Here is a 7,191-nt window from a genome sequence, read left to right as displayed (position 1 = left end):
TTAGTTATTATGGTCATCTAAGCATTGCGTCACTTAAATTGACACTTATGATTTATTACCTCACTTATAAAGGATGATAAGCAGGTAGCAGATTGATGTGTTTGCTTGTGTTGCCTACTTAGATATTTTCTTTTATATTTGTTTATTTTAATTTCCATTTTAATCTATTATATATTTTAGAATTATTATTGAGCCACACTATGAAGATTTGGGAGAGAGTTATCGAGTTGAGGTTCAGAAGGATAGTGTCTATCTCGGAGAATCAGTTTGAATTTATGCCCGGGCGTTTGACGACGGAGGTAATTCACCTGGTGCGGAGACTGGTGGAACAATATAGTGAAAGGAAGAAGGATCTGCACATGGTGTTTATCAAGTTGGAGAAGGCGTATGACAAAGTTCCTAGGGAGGTTCTTTGGAGATACTTGGAGGTAAGTGGGGTCTCGGTGGCGTATATCAGAGCAATCAAGGACATGTATAATAGAGTTAAGACCCAGGTGAGGACGGCGGGAGGAGATTCTGAGCATTTTCCTGTCTTGACAGGGTTGCACCAGGGATCTACTCTTAGCCTGTTTTTGTTTACTTTGGTGATGGATGTGTTGACGCGACGTATTCAAGGTAAGGTTCCTTGGTGTATGCACCTTTTTGGTAACTAATAATTTTATTAGTTATTGAGAAACATTCATATATAAATTCTCGAACATTGTATAGGTAGTGTATATATAATGTACTAATATCGTAGAAATAGTTATATAATGTATATGTAATGTGTCGATATTGTATAGATAATGCAGAAATGTGTATCAGTATTGTACAAATAGTGTGTAAATATTTATTGATATAGTGCATAAACCTGTATCCATATTGTATAAATAGGGGAGGACCTACGTGTCATTGTGAGGGTGCACGTGCACCCGGTAACTTTTTAAAAAAATTATATATATATATATATATATATATATATATATATATATATATATATATATATATATATATATATATATAGAGAGAGAGAGAGAGAGAGAGAGAGAGAGAGAGAGAGAGAGATCTCCTAATAACGTTAATATATTAGATTGTGCACTCTCAATAACAAAATGTGCCTTGGTGCACTGGTTTGGAAGTTATCTAAGCGCGTCCTTCACTGCCCGAATGTTACGGATTCGATCTCTGATGGGGTACTATTTTTTATACAAATCTCCTTTACTTGACACCTCATCTGGCCCCACTTTATGTTTTTGGCCTTTAAAAGTCTGTACAACATTTTATTTTATAATTATTTGTTCCATCTCATAAACTCATCTAACCCCACCATTATTTTAAAATAAATTCTAATATACATTATCCTAATTAATGAATCCATTAGAATGTTCTATTCCTCAATTCCCAATCCTATAATGAAAACATGTTTCCTCCCCCCAAAATCCCTAAAAGCTAATATATTTTCTGCAAAAGTCCCTCTAAGCTCCAAGACAAGGAAAAAAATGTGAAATTGACAATACTTAACAGACTAGCAGTCACCAGACATCTGCAACGTCTGGCGATAACGTAAAACGGTGTCATTCCGATAGACAATAACACAAGTCAGATTTTATCTCTATGTCTATTATATACTATTTTTGTCTTAAAACATAAAGAGAGGTATAATTTTTCTATTGAAAATGTCATATTTGTTTATTTGTTTTATGAAAGAAGGGGATGTGATTCCTCCATTACATATCATATCATTTTTTTTATTTTATAAGGAGGGGTGTGATTCACCTATTGAAATTATTGCATTTATTTATTTTTGTGAGGGGTGTGATTCCTCTATAATATTTTATTTATTTTGTGCTATGAAAGGAGCGGTGTGATTCCCCTATAAGCAATGTTATATTTACTTATATTCGTGATGAAATTTTTATTTTGTAGAAATTTGTTATTGATTCTTGTGAATCGAAATGGATAGATATTTTTCTCCTCAATCAAGTTCTAGTTTACAAGACAATTCTCCCCGTTTTATAGAAGAGTTTGATGTGAATTCACTTAAATCCGATCCTGAAGAAAGAAAACCAATTCATGAATATCACTTTACGATACGAGATCAAGTGAGAATACACTATATTCAACAAGGGCCTTGTCAACTGATTCTTTCTCAATTTCATCAAAATAGAATTGGAATGAAAAAGCATCGATTTAATTCGACATGGTATGAGGGTTCATATTCTAGGTGGATGGAGTATAGTGTTGTGTTTTGCTTATGACGCTATTTATTTAAAAATGACTATGTAAAGAGAAATGCAGGTGATTTTTTCACGAAAACCGACTTTAAGATTTGGAATAATAGTTTGGAATGATTTTAATTACATGTTGGTGAAGTGAATAGTGTCCACAGAAGATGTTCCAGTAAGATGCTAGATTTTGAGAATCAATCTCAATTAATTCAAGTTGTTTTGAAGAAGCAATTCGAGAAAATAAGAAGTGAGCATCGTACTCGTTTAGAGGCTTCAACTAATGTGGAGAGGTTTCTCTTGAAATTCAAATTGTCTTTTTGAGGTCATGACGAAAGTTAATCTTCCAAAAAATAAAGCCTTTTTCTAGGTCTATTGGATTGGTTGGAAAAAGTTCTTCCCGATTTGAATAATGTTATTTTAAAACATGCTCCAAAAATGCTATGATGACTTTTTCAAAAATTCAAAAGGATATTGTGAATGCTTGTGAACAAAAAACCGTGAAAGCTACAATTGATGAATTGGATGGAGATTTTTTTGGGAATTTAGATGATGAATCCAAGTATATCACACCATGAACAAATGGTCATTGTGTTGAGGTACGTTAATAAAAAAGGTAAAGTGAATGAGCGAGTTATTGCTATTGTTCCTGTTGGTGATGCATCGACAAAAATATTGAAGGAAATAATATGCTCTGTGTTTATGATACCTTCTTTAAGTACATCTAAAATACATGGACAAGGCTATGATGGGGCTAGTAACATGTAGGGAGACATGAATGGTCTTAAAGCTTTGATTTTGCAGGAAACTCCATCGGCATATTGTATTCATTGTTTTGCTCACCAATAACAATTAACACTTGTAATCGTTGCCAAAAAATATTTGATCGTGGATAATATTTTTGCTATTATTACTAATGTGTTGAATGTGGTAAGAGCATCATTTAAGTGCAGAGATCAACTTTGGGACCATCAAGTCGAAAATATTGGAGCAACTACTAGAAAGTGGTGAAGTTCAAAGTGAAAAAGAGCTAAATCAAGAACAGGGACTTCAAAGGCTAGGTGACACTTGTTGGAGTTCACATTTTATAACACTGAATAACTTTATTATTTTATTTTCATCTATATCTCATGTGCTTGATGCGATTGAGTATGGAGGCTCTAATCCTAGTGATAGATTGCAAGCGGGAGCTTTTTTGACTATGATCAATGAATTTGAATTTGTTTTCTTGCTTCACTTTATGTTGAAGATATTGGTGATGTCCAATGAGCTGAGTGCATTATTACAAAGGAAAGAGAAAGATATTGTCAATGCCATGATATTTCTTGACATTACTAAGACAAGATTACAATTGTTGAGAAGTGATGGATGAGATGCTTTGATGAATGAAGTTCGTGTATTTTGTGATAAACATAAAATATTAGTGCCTAAGATGGATGATTTTTATCTTCTCGGAAAGTCAAAGCGTAGGCCTTCTAATGTTACTTACATCACTTACGTGTTGAGCTCTGTTATGTTATAATTGACTTGCAACTTCAAGAGCTTAATAGTCGTTTTGATGTTATAGTGGTAACTTTCTTCTTGGTGTGACAAGCTTGAATACAACTAATGTTTTTTCTAATTTTGATAAAGAAAAAATAATGATATTGGCCAAACATTATCTAGATGAGTCTGGTGAATCAAAGCTTCGAGAACTTAGTTACCAACTTGATACTTTCATTATACACATACGGCGTGGTGATCCTATACTCTCTAATTTGAAAGAAATTGGTGATTTGGCAGAAACATTGGTTAATGCAATCTTGTAGAGACTTATTCTCTTGTGTACTTACTTGTGAAGTTGACCTTGATTTTACTAGTAGCTACTGCAACTGTAGAGAGAGCTTTTTCATCCATGAAACATATCAAGAATGAATTGCATAGCGGTATTGGTGATGCATTTTTAAGTGATTGTTTATCTTGTTACGTTGAGAAGGATATATTTGTTAATATAAACAACGATACAATCATTGACCTTTTTCAGAATATGAAAATGCGTTGATGTCGAGTATGAAAGGATGATCTACTTTTGTTATATTAGTACTAAATTAATGACATTTGATCATTTTAAAATTTATACTTTGCTCATAATTTTTTGTAATTTTTAAGTTTAAAAGAGTTGTATGCTAACGTATGTAGTTGATAATTGACATGACTTTGTTAAAGATAATGGTGCACCCCCTATCTTCAACTTCTGGGTTTGCCTCTGTGTATAAATAGTTATGTAATGTATCAACATTGTGTAAATGATGTATAAACGTATATTGAACATTATATAAATAATAATATAATGTATCGATATTGATATTTATTTGACTATCATGCATTTCAACCTAATAAATAGAAGTATAAGCAAAAAACAATAAAATATTTGTAATAAAAAATAAAATAGGAGCCCAGTACGAAGTACGGATGTGCAAAAAGAAGGGCATAGTTAACAATAAAGTAAGCACACAAAAAAACCCCAAAGACAACCGATCTTTAATAGGAACAAGAGCCCAACTATGAAAGATTGATACATTCATGGGTGCATAATTTCTCAAACAGAAAATCAAAAAGAGCTCAGTTATGAAAGTAAGTTGTTGTAGAGTTGGAGATCATTATAGGGTACTAAATACAAAGACCCCCCACTTTTAATAACACCAAATATGTTTGAAATATAAGAGGGACAATATAAAAGCCAAAATCATAGAATTCGCCTTTCCAACCAAGCACAAATATGAATGGAAGAAATATTTGTTGAAGGATAAGTGGCGTGGGGTACATGAATCGATAGATAGCCAATAGGGTTTCTATACATATATATTGAAAAGGGCCTAAAATGCCCTTCAACTAAGTAAAATGGAGTAAAAATTCCCTCCATCTACCTATTGGGCCTGAAATGCCCTCCTCGTCTACCTATTGGGCCTGAAATGACCTCTTCGTTTACCTATTGAGACTATTTTATCCTTTTATTTAACAGATTAATTTGACCTCAATTTATTAATGACATGTCTTTTTTAAATTGATCAATTAATATTTTAATTAATTTTTTCTCTAAAATTACAATCCACCCAAATAAAATAACCCGATCTGCTAATAACCTGCCCCACCCAAATTAGAAGAAATCCTTTTCAGTAATATTTCTATCTGATGCTTACAAATACAACCGATATGTTTCTGGTAGTAGCTGTAGTTGCAGATTCTTATTGGATAAAAGTTGCTCTAAATAGAAGTTTGACCTAAGTTTATTAATGATGTGTCTTTTTTTAATTGATCAATTAATAATTAATTAAAATAATTATTTTTTCCTCTAAAATTTCAACCCAACTAAATCAAATAACCCGATCCGCTAATGACCTACCCTACCCAAATTATAAGAAATCTTTTTCAGTTATATTCCTATCTGATGCTAACAAATAAAACTGATATGTTTCTAGTAGTGGCTGTAGTTGCAGATTCTTATTAGATAAATGTTGCTCTAAATAGAAATTTACTATGAATATCAGTGTAGTGTGCATATAGAGGAAAAGGATCTTGCGGTATTTCTTTAACTTTTAATAATCAAAATATTCATGAACTTGGTTTGGATAAATGTTTTTTAATTTTGGTTTTTGCTTAAACGAGTTTTCTAATGTGCATTATTTTTCAAATAAAGATATAATGTGAATCTTGCGTTAACTCACATTTTCTTGCCTTGCTTTATCTGTGCAAGAAATATATATAGCCTTCAATGTGTTTTGTTTTCTCTGTTTTGAGCAAATACATGAGGTTTAGCCAAGTATATGCATTTGTTGAAACTAGTTAGGTTACTTTGTTATTTTAAAAATTTTGATGTTTTCTTATTTGAAGTTCAATGCTAATACACAAATTCGGATGGTAAAAAAAATTTTCAGCGTAATTTCATATACCTTGAATTTTGAATAACTGAGAAGAGAAAAATTATTAGTCCATTTTCCATTCAACATCATTTTGGTAGACTCAACAAAGTTATTAGACTCGACTTATTCATGAATATTGGTCGAGAATAATTTAATCCTGGAGTTCACATTAAAAAATGATCAAAAATTAACTTTTCTATTCAAATGTGAGAAGTTAGATTTAAATAATTTTCAAAAGAAAAAAAGGAGACATTTATTTTAGATAGACCAAAAAAGATAAATAAATTTTAAAAAGGAAATTTTGTGGTACTGGCGTATTCGATTCGACCTATTCATGAATATTGGTCGAGAATAATTTAATCCTGGAATTCACATTAAAAAATGATCAAAAATTAAAATTTTTATCCTATTGTGTAATATATTTTTGTGGTTAACCTTTGTCCTCATAAACGACGAAAGAAGTATTGACAACATCCTAAACTTGATGTAATTATCACTTTATTTCAAAACTATATTTAGTATTAAAAATGTCCATATACTTGACTAAATAAATTTAAAAATGTCCTTAAAGTAGAAACTATACCTAGCATCAATTAACTAGTCGATGAATTAAATCCACCCCAAATAAATCACAAATCAAAATGAATAGAGATTACAAATACTTTATCAAAGATTTTTAGACTAAAAAGCTTTGATTTTCATGGAAATGTAAATCAAAGGGTTATGTTGGGGAGGTTTGAAAGAATTATGAGAAGAGAACTTCTAAAAATCTAAGAGATTGTGGGATGATTTCACCGAATAGAATTATTTTACTGAATTTATTTTTTAAATATTTCTTCATCTTTTTTTCTTTTACATTAAATATTTACATGGATGCCACATAAATAGCATATCAGTATACAAATGTAGTTATATCTCAAATGAACACACGATAGTTAAATGTGACAAAATAAGGACATTTTTAAAATCATAAAGTGTAGAGTATTTTTAATACTAAGTATAGTTTGAGAATTAAAGTGATAATTTGCTTCAAGTTTGAGGGTATTTTCAATACCTCTCTCCTTAAAAGAAATCAACAATAATGAAAT

This window comes from Capsicum annuum, chromosome 10, assembly GCF_002878395.1.
Source record: "Capsicum annuum cultivar UCD-10X-F1 chromosome 10, UCD10Xv1.1, whole genome shotgun sequence".
Lineage (NCBI taxonomy): Eukaryota > Viridiplantae > Streptophyta > Magnoliopsida > Solanales > Solanaceae > Capsicum > Capsicum annuum.
This window is presented reverse-complemented; position numbering follows the sequence as displayed.